Below are 12,563 nucleotides of genomic sequence, written 5' to 3' on the forward strand. Positions count from 1 at the left end.
TAATTGATAAACTAGTTAATTATCTATTCCTGTAACAAATGCCAAGATAAACTTGGCATCGACTTGAAAAGAAAAGATAAAAAGGAGCTGCTCTCGTACTATCCCATTCCAGGCCATGATTGCAGTGACCTGATTTCTTTCTGCAAGGTCCCACCTTCATAAAGGTTATACTACTTCTTACTACTACTGAAGTCAGCTGCAACCTAAGACTTCAACATGTGAGCACATGTGTACCACTTCAACCCAAATCATAGCAAATGGCATAGTTTCCATTAAGTAAGATGAGTAAGTTCTACTGGAATTCTATACAGCCTATATCCTATCATAAACAATATTATATCACTCACTTAAAACATTAATATGATAGACCCCATTTCCCCATTTAATATACTTTAAATTTTCTTACCATGGAAGAGAAAAACACCAAAAACAAAAGAGGCAAATTTTATTTGAAGATAATGGCTGAGCCTGTGATAATTTCACCAATGCATGCTTATATCCAAACTCATCAAATTACAGGAAAGGAAGGGGCTAGATTAATTAGTTGAAAGAAGAAAAGTATTGGTACTATTTACATATGTGTAATATTGCATACCATTCTTCAGTTGCAAAATGTTTGAGGTATCTTTATATGAATGCATATAGTGGATTTAACTAACATAAATTATAGTTCCAAGCAATTTTAATATGTGCCAGACTTCAGAATACAAGTCTGGAGTCACAAAGAATTCAGCATATTATACAGTTACATAATACATGAGAGAACAGGCCAAAGCTGAACCTAGAGGATAGAGAAGATCAACATAGGCACCAGAGAATTGAAAAGATTCAAGTCATAATCTAAGAGATTTGTATCCTAAGAAAGTTGGATAGGGTCAAACCAAGTTGGAAGACTGAGTGGAGTAGTTTACGAGATACACGTTTGTTTCATTGTCTATTTGCTTCTGTATTCAAACATTAAAGAAGTAAGGATTTCTTCTCATTTTTCCACAATTCTATTACCAAATATAGAAGTAAATTACACTCATAAAACCCAGAGAAATAAACAAAGGAGAAGTAAAATCTGGAGAAAGTTTATAGAACGTTTTAAATAAATGAAATGAGTGGATGCAAATGTGTAGCACTCTGCTACCACCGCAGCCTACAGCAGCATGTCAGAGAGGCTGCAGAAAAGCCATTTGCTTGCACAAGACTGGAGCAGAGAGGACATGGCTGCCAGGAGCGGAATGTTGTCAGAGCAACTTCTGAACGAGCACAGCAGAGCTCTCCAGTGCTGAGAGGCCCACCACTGTGTAAGCAGCCGCACCACCATCTGCCCAAGCTGCTTTCAGTTCTATGACTGGGCTAAGCCCAAAGTATTCATTGCCTTACTACTGGAGAAAGTGACAGACAGCTCTCTAGAATACAGATCTGTCAGGAGAGTTTCAGAGTGAAGGGAGCCTGTCCCACAGGCACATAAGTATTTGCTATAGAACTAGTACATCATGAGGATTCATATCTAGATTTATCTGTAGATTAACAGGAGTGACAGCTCACAAGCCCTTGAGAAGCTATGATGGGCAACCTAAAACCACAAATTCAATGTTCAGTTTTCCTTTTTTCTTCAAGGCTGCTCATTGGCTAATTATTCCATTTCTTTGGCTCATTTGGTAGGAGAATTAGAGAATGGAACATTTTTGTCATTGGCAAGGGGCCAGTGCACAGCTCCACACTGCTACCTACATAAGTCTGAGGATTTCCTCTAGACTTCTAAAGATATAACTCAAGCCAAACCAGGATTCATGGCTTTGGTGAGTAAAGGAATTTCAGGACTAACCAATATATTGAAGCTGAGTTGGAAATTTTATTAAAGATATTTTATATACAGACTTAGAAATAAAAACAAATAATTAAAAAGGTTTTCAGATGGCAATAAGAGTTGTGAGCCTCAGTATAAAATTGTTGAAGTAGCAACAAACATAATTTTATGAATGGGATTACTACAACATGAGGAACTGTATTAAAGGGTGTGTAGCATTAGAAAGTCTGAGAAACATTGCTTAAGAACCTTTCAAAGAGTCTCTTAGGAATATTTCTGTGATATATTTAAATTAAAAATTTATGGAAGAGAGACCTTTCATGCTTCACAAGGACAATAGACTTTACCTGGGGCTGAAAAATCATAAAAGGTTAATATGAGATCAGTATTATTGAGATAAATCTCCTTGGAAGTATTTCTTCATACTCAGATAGAAAGATTATGGTCCAGGGAGTGAGGAGGAGGCAAAGCTACATCTCAGGATGGTAGGTGAAGTTGGCGTTATCTAAGATTCATCCACATAGAACAAGTTTTGAAGGCATAAAAGGGTCTTGGAGAGGAGCTTAGGCTCCCATCTAGTGGCAGGATTACAGGCTCTGCAGAGAGGCTCCAAGAGGTCATTGGTGAAGGTGTAGCCAATGAAGACCATTGGATAAGGAAAACATAAGAATCATGAGATATTTGCTAAAGAGAGTGCTTTGGAGTACAGTGGTCCTGAGCCTATCAGGTAGTCTATGTGTGTTGCTGATGTCAGAACTGGAGAGTTACAGCTACTCAAGCCCTTTGGAGCCCAGGAAATTAGGAATCAGCACAGTGTCAAACTCTGAGCTACAGAATTTGGATTTATACTACTGGACTGTGGATTTTCTTTAATGTGATTGTTTTTGTGCCCCAGTTCTTCCCTTTAGCAGTAAGAAATGTGTAACTTATTTTTTTCTACAAGTGTGAGATTTTGAGCTTTTAGAAACACATCAAAATCTTAAGTCTTTGGAATTTAAGTTAAAGACTGTGGGACTTTAAAAATTATGCTGTATTTTATATTATAACGTTAATGTAACCACTGGTAAGGAAAACTTATTATTTAGCTTTGTGTATCAAATATTCTTAGTCAGATTTTTTTCATACATCAAACTCCTTCTCCTGCTTGAATTTCTGCCCTCACTTGCCTCAGTGATCTATTGTGACCTGGAAGAGTAACCTTAAATAAACTCTTTCCTTAAAGACAATTTTGGCCATAGCTTTTTTATCAGAGCAGCAAAGATCAAACTGTAAAAAAGGATGTTCCACTTCTACAATTCCCTAGTATGTCAACCCTTCAATAAGAATGGATTCTTCTTCATTTTGTAAATGAAGTTAAATTGTCCTTTTGCAGGGTGTAGGAGTTATAACATATTCATGGATTCATGTTATCACTATCACAGGACAGTTCAGGTTATTCTCTATTTCAAAATTTAAATGCAATCAGCCCAAATACTGTAGTGAATTTCGAAACAGAATAACGGGCAGTTTTCTGAGTGTAAAGAACACATACACACATATGCTAAACTTTTTGAAAATTCCATGCCATATTAGTTTGGGGGATATCTTCTTCCACTCAACATTATGCCTCTGAGATTCGTTAAAGTAGTTAGACTCATCAACACTATGCCACCTCTTGAGTGCTGTGTGGCATTTTTTTCTATAGAGATATGAGTTTCCTTATTCATTCACCTACTGAAGGTCTTTTGGGCTGCCTTCCAGTTTGGATTTATGGTAAAAAAAAAAAAAAAAAAAAAGCTTCTGTAAGCATTTATGTGGCTGTTTCTCAAAATCGCAAATCTTCATTTCTCAACACATGTGCATTGCACCTATTAAGGGTGTAAAAACCTATTCAGCTTCATATAAAACAAATGCATTGTTTTCTAGGGTCACCATATAATTTAGCATTTCTACCAGAAGAAGATGAGCATTCCAGCACCAACACACCAATGTCAGCTCTTCACACTCCCAGAATCTCTTTTTTTTTTCTTTTTCTTTTTTTATTAACTTGAGTATTTCTTATATACATTTCGAGTGTTATTCCCTTTCCCGGTTTCCGGGCAAAAATTCCCCTCCCCCCTCCCCCCTCACCTTCCTTATGGGTATTCCCCTCCCAACCCTCCCCCCATTGCGGCCCTCCCCCCAACAGTCTAGGTCACTGGGGGTTCAGTCTTAGCAGGACCCAGGGCTTCCCCTTCCTCTGGTGCTCTTACTAAGATGTTCATTGCTACCTATGAGGTCAGAGTCCAGTGTCAGTCCATGTATAGTCTTTAGGTAGTGGCTTAGTCCCTGGAAGCTCTGGTTGCTTGGCATTGTTGTACATATGGGGTCTCGAGCCCCTTCAAGCTCTTCCAGTTCTTTCTCTGATTCCTTCAACGGGGGTTCTATTCTCAGTTCAGTGGTTTGCTGCTGGCATTCGCCTCTGTATTTGCTGTATTCTGGCTGTGTCTCTCAGGAGCGATCTACATCCGGCTCCTGTCGGCCTGCACTTCTTTGCTTCATCCATCTTGTCTAATTGGGTGGCTTTATATGTATGGGCCACATGTGGGGCAGGCTCTGAATGGGTGTTCCTTCAGTCTCTGTTTTAATCTTTGCCTCTCTCTTCCCTGCCAAGGGTATTCTTGTTCCCCTTTTAAAGAAGGCGTGAAACATTCACGTTTTGATCATCCGTCTTCAGTTTCGTTTGTTCTAGGGATCTAGGGTAATTCAAGCATTTGGGCTAATAGCCACTTATCAATGAATGCATACCATGTATGTCATCCCTGCATGCCTGGGATGAAGCCTACTTGATCATGGTGGATGATTGTTTTGATGTGCTCTTGAATTCGGTTTGCCAGAATTTTATTGAGTATTTTTGCGTCAATATTCATAAGGGAAATTGGTCTGAAGTTCTCTTTCTTTGTTGGGTCTTTGTGTGGTTTAGGGATAAGAGTAATTGTGGCTTCATAGAAGGAATTCAGTAGTGCTCCATCTGTTTCAATTTTGTGGAATAGTTTGGATAGTATTGGTATGAGGTCTTCTATGAAGGTCTGATAGAATTCTGCACTAAACCCGTCTGGACCTGGGCTCTTTTTGGTTGGGAGACCTTTAATGACTGCTTCTATTTCCTTAGGAGTTATGGGGTTGTTTAACTGGTTTATCTGTTCCTGATTTAACTTCGGTACCTGGTATCTGTCTAGGAAATTGTCCATTTCCTGCAGATTTTCAAGTTTTGTTGAATATAGGTTTTTATAGTAAGATCTGATGATTTTTTGAATTTCCTCTGAATCTGTAGTTATGTCTCCCTTTTCATTTCTGATTTTGTTAATTTGGACACACTCTCTGTGTCCTCTCGTTAGTCTGGCTAAGGGTTTATCTATCTTGTTGATTTTCTCAAAGAACCAACTTTTGGTTCTGTTGATTCTTTCTATGGTCCTTTTTGTTTCTACTTGGTTGATTTCAGCTCTGAGTTTGATTATTTCTTGCCTTCTACTCCTCCTGGGTGTACTTGCTTCTTTTTGTTCTAGAGCTTTTAGGTGTGCTGTCAAGCTGCTGACATATGCTCTTTCCTGTTTCTTTCTGCAGGCACTCAGCGCTATGAATTTTCCTCTTAGCACAGCTTTCATTGTGTCCCATAAGTTTGGGTATGTTGTATCTTCATTTTCATTAAATTCTAAAAAGTCTTTAATTTCTTTCTTTCTTTCTTCCTTGACCAGGTTATCATTGAGTAGAGCATTGTTCAATTTCCACGTATATGTGGGCATTCTTCCCTTATTGTTATTGAAGACCAGTTTTAGGCCGTGGTGGTCCGATAGCACGCATGGGATTATTTCTATCTTTCTGTACCTGTTGAGGCCCGTTTTTTGACCAATTATATGGTCAATTTTGGAGAAAGTACCATGAGGAGCTGAGAAGAAGGTATATCCTTTTGCTTTAGGATAGAATGTTCTATAAATATCTGTTAAGTCCATTTGGCTCACGACTTCTCTTAGTCTGTCTATGTCTCTGTTTAATTTCTGTTTCCATGATCTGTCCATTGATAAGAGTGGGGTGTTGAAATCTCCCACTATTATTGTATGAGGTGCAATGTGTGTTTTGAGCTTTAGTAATGTTTCTTTACGTATGTAGGTGCCCTTGTATTTGGGGCATAGATATTTAGGATTGAGAGTTCATCTTGGTGGATTTTTCCTTTGATGAATATGAAGTGTCCTTCCTTATCTTTTTTGATGACTTTTAGTTGAAAATTGATTTTGTCTGATATTAGAATGGCAACTCCAGCTTGCTTCTTCCGACCATTTGCTTGGAAAGTTGTTTTCCAGCCTTTCACTCTGAGGTAGTGTCTGTCTTTGTCTCTGAGGTGTGTTTCCTGTAGGCAGCAGAATGCAGGGTCCTCATTGTGTATCCAGTTTGTTAATCTATGTCTCTTTATTGGGGAGTTGAGGCCATTGATGTTGAGAGATATTAAGGAACAGTGATTATTGCTTCCTGTCGTATTCATATTTGGATGTGAGGTTATGTTTGTGTGCTTTCATTCTCTTTGTTTTGTTGCCAAGACGATTAGTTTCTTGCTTCTTCTAGGGTATAGCTTGCCTCCTTATGTTGGGCTTTACCCTTTATTATCCTTTTTAGTGCTGGATTTGTAGAAAGATATTGTGTAAATTTGGTTTTGTCATGGAATATCTTGGTTCCTCCATCTATGTTAATTGAGAGTTTTGCAGGATACAGTAACCTGGGGTGGCATTTGTGTTCTCTTAGGGTCTGTATGACATCAGTCCAGGATCTTCTGGCCTTCATAGTTTCTGGCGAAAATTCTGGTATGATTCTGATAGGTCTGCCTTTATATGTTACTTTACCTTTTTCCCTTACTGCTTTTAATATTCTTTCTTTATTTTGTGCGTTTGGTGTTTTGACTATTATGTGATGGGAGGTGTTTCTTTTCTGGTCCAATCTATTTGGAGTTCTGTAGGCTTCTTGTATGCCTATGGGTATCTCTTTTTTTAGGTTAGGGAAGTTTTCTTCTATGATTTTGTTGAAGATATTTACTGGTCCTTTGAGCTGGGAGTCTTCACTCTCTTCTATACCTATTATCCTTAGGTTTCATCTTCTCATTGAGTCCTGGATTTCCTGTATGTTTTGGACCAGTAGCTTTTTCCGCTTTACATTATCTTTGACAGTTGAGTTAATGATTTCTATGGAATCTTCTGCTCCTGAGATTCTCTCTTCCATCTCCTGTATTCTGTTGGTGAAGCTTGTATCTGTTGTTGTAAAAAATAATAAAAATAAAAAAATAAAAATGAAACAGTAAATGTTTTTCTCTGGGTGTTTTACCCTGCTTGGGTTCCACACCTCAGTGCCCCAGATATCTGCTGGATATCTTGGCGGAAACACAGCCCAGCCACACACTTTCTTACACTGAGACTCTTACATATAAAAACACACCACACAATAATCTTAGATCCAATTGATAAGATATAATTGCCCACTTAAACATACAAAGTCCGGTACCATCTATCCCTTGCACATTTTATTTACCAAGTCTCCAGCTTCTCCTTCTCCCACAACGACTCCTTGCTTCTCCTCTCTCTCTCTCTTTTCTTTACTCACTCTCCCAAATATATCAACCCTTTCATGGTTTAGTTTCTCCTTCTCTTACAACGACTCCTAGCTTCTCCCCTCTCTCTCTCTTTTGTCTCCTCTAACTCTTCTCAGTTCCCCATCGTGTTTCTAAACTGTCTTTACTCACTCTCCCAAATATATCAACCCTTTCATGCTTTAGTTTCTCTTTCTCTTACAATGACTCCTAGCTTCTCCCCTCTCTCCATCTCCTGTCTCTTCTAACTCTTCTCAGTTCCCCATCCTGTCTCTAAACCGTTCCCTTCTCCTCCTAGCTTCCTTCTCCTCCCCTCACACTCTCAACTGTTCCATCCTCTCCCCCTCCTGCTCAGGTTCCACTGGCTCAACTGTCGCCAACTGTCCTCTCTAACCCTATTCTCTGAATCTAATCCCCCTCTTGCTCCTGACTTTTCCCTCTGTCCAAATCTCACGCTCTTGCCTTTATTTAACAAATTCAGAGAAAATTTCAAGGCAAACCACAACATTTCCCCCTTTTTGTCCAGTTAAAAAACCTTTTCCCTATAAATAGGTGAACTAAGCATTATTACCATTCTGTAGTTTATAAAACCAACAATATGCTGATCACACAGTCCATCAATTCTGTTCATTAACCATGTTATCTATATTATATCTTGGCAAGGCAAACCACAACAGTATCTACAGCTCCTTGTCTCTTCTTTTGGTTTTCTATATCCAGGGTTGTTTCCATGTGTTCTTTCTTGATTGCTTCTATTTCCTTTTTTAATTCCTTCAACTGTTTGATTGTGTTTTCCTGGAATTCTTTCAGGGATTTTTGTGACTCCTCTCCTTGGGCTTCTACTTGTTTATTTATGATTTCCTGGAATTCTTTCAGGGATTTTTGTAACTCCTCTCCATGGGCTTCTACTTGTTTAATTATGTTTTCCTGGAATTCTTTCAGGCATTTTTGTGATTCCTCTCTGTAGGCTTCTACTTGTTCTCTAAGGGAGTTCTTCACGTCTTTCTTGAAGTCCTCCAGCATCATGATCAAATATGATTTTGAAACTAGATCTTGCTTTTCTGGTGTGTTTGGATATTCCATGTTTGTTTTGGTGGGAGAATTGGGCTCTGATGGTGCCATGTAGTCTTGGTTTCTGTTGCTTGGGTTCCTGCGCTTGCCTCTCGCCATCAGATTATCTCTAGTGTTACTTTGTTCTGCTATTTCTGACAGTGGCTAGACTGCCCTATAAGCCTGTGTGTCAGGAGTGCTGTAGACCTGTTTTCTTGTTTTCTTTCAGCCTGTTATGGCGACAGAGTGTTCTGCTTTCGGGCGTGTAGTTTTCCCTGTCTACAGGTCTTCAGCTGTTCCTGTGGGCCTGTGTCTTGAGTTCACCAGACAGGTCACTTGCAGCAGAAAAGTTGGTCTTACCTGTGGTCCCGAGGCTCAAGTTTGCTCGCGGGGTGCTGCCCAAGAGCTCTCCGCGGCAGCAGCAACCAGGAAGATCTGTGCCACCGTTTCCGGGAGCTTCAGTGCACCAGGGTTCCAGATGGCGTTTGGTGTTTTCCTCTGGCGTCCGAGATGTGTATGCAGAGTGCAGTCTCTTCTGGTTTCCCAGGCGTGTCTGCCTCTCTGAGGGTTTAGCTCTCCCTCCCACGGGATTTGGGTGCAGAGAACTGTTTATCCATCCGGTCTGTTTCCTTCAGGTTCCGGTGGTGTCTCAGAGGCAGCGGTCCTGCCGCTCCTGGGCCCTCCCCCACGGGAGCCCAGAGGCCTTATACAGTTTCCTCTTGGGCCAGGGATGTGGGCAGGGGTGGGCAGTGTTGGTGGTCTCTTCCGCTCTGCAGCCTCAGGAGTGCCCACCTGACCAGGCGGTCGGGTCTCTCTCCCACGGTGTCTGGGAGCAGAGAGCTTCTGCGGGCCGGGATCCTTGGGTCCAGAATCACTTTATATTGTTCTGTGCTAGTCATTCTTGCAGGAGTATATTGAGGTTCTCAGTGTTTGTTTCTGTTGTGACTGTTTTAGCCATTCTAATAGGTGTATAATGAGGATATGCTACTGGTTAGGTTTGAAATATGAAAGAATTAAATATCATGGCAAGTGTAAAAAATACCTCAGATCTTGATAGACAGAAATATTAGGAAGAACTACTTTTAAATTTTTTTCTCATACATAAATTATTTCTTGAAAATCTAGCAAATCCCTGTGTTTGTATTTCCAATCCTGGAAGTAGCTATAGTTTTGTGATGCTTCCTCCTACTCTGTCCTCCTCATTTTCTGTTCACCTGTGATATAGTTTGTTTCAGTAAACCCATAATGAAACATAACAATTTTTAAAGTAGATAGAATAGATGATACTTTACTAGAAACTTGTATATAATGAAGCTAAATTAATGCATCAGAAATTCTTTTAAAAAAATTTTGCAGGGTCCTAATCACAGGGCCCAGGGCTTAAGGCTTGTTTCAATGTTTGATTTTACATAAGAGAAAAAGAAAAAGGTAATGACCTGTTTTAAAACATAGCAGCTTAAGATCAGTTATGTAGGAAGGAAGGTGCTTAGATCCCAGCATACAGTATTAATCAAGTCTACTTCGTTCATATGCATGAAAGAAGTATTAACATGCCTTCTCAAAGAAGGGGGCTTTTGGAAATTAACTGAACTCATCAGATTGTGTATTAACTGACACTTTATGCAGAAACAACACCGAGGAAAGATACAGGTGAGTATCAAGAAGAATAAATAAGAAGAAAGGGTATAGATGAAAAAACCTTAAAAAGGCACATTAAAATCTACTTAACAGCAAAAACTCATAAAAGTTGTTTTAAAGAATAAGCTTTCATGTTTATGAAGATTGCTTTTAAAATAGATATTTTACAGTTTGGCCATATCTAATTTTTCTTTTAGTATTTTGGTTGTATGAAATATATGAGACTACAAAGTAATTATCAATTCTTGCATCAACTTAAAGAATAAAATATGGTCACCCTACTGTGACTGGATCTATTCATACAGGAATTCCTAATGTGCATTTGGCTTTCAAAGTAAGTAAAAATAAAAAGGATCCAAGAATATGGATGGGATTACTGGAAGCAAAGATAAGTAGTGGCTTTTCTATTTCCAAAGTTTATTTCTTACCTATGTGGAAGAACAATTAGTTCACTCATTTACTACTTAAAGTTTTTATACCATGTTTACAACAATTAACCTAGCAGAGTGTTCCCTGCTCTCCACACCATGACAATCTCTCCGGGAAAGTAGTCTGTTATCTATGCCCAAGTGATGATCAGTTCTGACTACATCCTCATGTCTCACATTCCTCTCCTAGAAATACTTGAGTATGTCCTGTGAGCCATTAATTTTATTAATACAAGTCTTACAAAGGAAGCATCAAACCATGTGTCCAGACACTCCCCTAAGGAAATAGCATATACTAGTGTATATGTGTCTCAAGGTATTCTCTGGGTTCAAGCATATGGCAGTTCTTATTCTGCGAATGAAAAACGCAGGTAAGACGAGTTTAGATAAAAATTGCCTAACTCATCCCCCACATAGAATGGAACTGTGAATTAAACGCATACTTATGCAGAAATAAAACAAAATTGTGGATGAATTATGTAGAATTTGGTACAGTTATATTACAGAAATACATAGACTAAGATATATGGTGAACTTTAAATTGGTACAGCTAAACATGGCCTCCTTTTATTAATAATTTCACTCAGTAAGCTTGCATTAGAGGTACAAATGACTACTGATATTGGAGGAAAACTGTTGTTTTCCTTTATGGTCAATTGCATAGCATCTGTAACTATCCAAATGTCTGCTATCCATTCATGTTATACTTCTTGGGACAGTCTTTTTTATAGCTAATATTTTTGTGGCAAACAGTACTAAGTTCTTTATACCACATGCACAAATGCTATTTAAAGGAGAGTTTTGTTACATTAATTCTAAAAATGTGTATGTGAATTGCAGTTTGGTTTATTTGTTTCTAATCCCCCCTTCTAAATAAGTGATTCATTCAACTGTCACTGTCTCTTCCAAGGCTTACTGGGGACTTGTGGACAGCATATAGATTTTATGGGCCACCTGGCTTTAATTTTGTCAAGTTTAAGAGATGTTTGCACATAAGAGCTTCTTAAATTCTTGTGGCTTGCCTGCAGGTCTCATTAAAGTGCAGAGTCAGGCTGGTATGTTTGGGGCCCAAGATTCTGCATTTCTGACAAGACCTTGGAAGATGCGCCTACTGCTTCAGAGACTGAGCAGTGATGGCCTGACAGATTCTTCCTTATTTGTTGATAATTCCCAATGAATTCTCTAATATGGTCTTCTGGTTCCCACCTCTGGGTTCTAAACTTTAATATATGACCAATATTTTCCTATAAAATATTGGGCTTTCCTAATTTTATTTTTATAAAAACATAACACTTTCATGTTTTCTTTAGGACACAATAATTTACAAATTTACTCAATATAGCAGTTCAGAGCAAATGGGGAAATAGGGTAATTTTAACAAATATTTAGTGCATAAAGAAAAAGGCAGTAAGTTTGTGGCTTATGTTTATTCTTCTTTATCAGGTGAAAGTAGAACTCAAAGGAAGGGAAAAATAGACAGGAAGAAGGGTTTCCCTAAGGGAGCTTGCATCAAGTACCAAAGTAATTACTATACCTGACAAATTCCTATTCTTTATTTTAGCCAAGTTTTAATAAAAGAAGATTCAACATTGGTTTATATTCTCTGGCATTGACTTTAATTTCATGAAGTTACACTATCCAATAAGACTAGCCACATTTCTACTGAAACTGCTTTTTTCTCTCAAAGTTCATTTGCAAAGGCAGTTGCCAGGGTTTTACACATTGTTTCCAGTGTTTCACTTCCAATACACTGTTATTGATAATGACTCTTCCTAGGTCCCTCTGTGAGGTAGGGCAGTTCCCCTTCACCTCAGCCCCAGGTAGTGATGAAGAAAGCATCTTAGTTAAGAACAGAAAGGTTGTTTCAGGCCCACATGCTATAAAAGAAACCTTTGTGTTAATGTTATTCAAAAGTTAAAATCCTCCCTCCTGCCAACCAGTTTTCATGCCCCTGATTTGGCAATGACAGGCACCCATGGCATTTCAGAAACTCTACTGAAATGGGAAGTAATGAAATGCTGTCTCTATTTGAGAACTCAAAGCTTTTTAAGTAACCTTCTAA

Source organism: Rattus norvegicus, chromosome 5 (assembly GCF_021556685.1).
Source record: "Rattus norvegicus strain SHRSP/BbbUtx chromosome 5, alternate assembly SHRSP_T2T, whole genome shotgun sequence".
Classification (NCBI taxonomy): domain Eukaryota; kingdom Metazoa; phylum Chordata; class Mammalia; order Rodentia; family Muridae; genus Rattus; species Rattus norvegicus.